This window comes from Sinocyclocheilus anshuiensis, unplaced genomic scaffold (genome assembly GCF_001515605.1).
Source record: "Sinocyclocheilus anshuiensis isolate Anshui unplaced genomic scaffold, SAMN03320099.WGS_v1.1 scaffold144, whole genome shotgun sequence".
In the NCBI taxonomy this organism is placed as follows: Eukaryota; Metazoa; Chordata; class Actinopteri; order Cypriniformes; family Cyprinidae; genus Sinocyclocheilus; species Sinocyclocheilus anshuiensis.
In genome coordinates, this window is record NW_015555720.1 from 279,154 (window position 1) to 279,469 (window position 316).

At 36.1% G+C, this 316-nt stretch overlaps 1 protein-coding gene across 1 annotated transcript in view; it reads left to right on the plus strand.

Moving 5' to 3' along the window:
• The window catches only part of LOC107672413 (serine--tRNA ligase, mitochondrial-like), an 18,439-nt gene that overhangs the window by 1,026 nt on the left and 17,097 nt on the right, over positions 1-316 (plus strand). The window lies entirely within an intron of this gene.

Sequence of the window (316 nt, forward strand, 5' to 3'; positions counted from 1 at the left end):
CACAATCAGCTTGTAACACTCCAAAGAGAAAGAAAAACTTGAAATCGCATCATATGACCCCTTTAAGAAATGTGAATAAATTAATTAAAAATACACAAAATCTGACATGCAAACTTTAAAGGGTGTGTCTTGTTACTGGTTCATGGAACAACAATTACATGCTGGTTTTATTCGCGAAACTGCAACACAGCAAAAGCTATTGAAATGTAAGGATTGAGCAAAAAGCTCACAAAGCTTTTCAGATTGTGCAGTACACTGCCCCCTAGAGGAACATGTTGCATTTGTTAAGACTGAGTTCGAAATTCAAACTCAGATC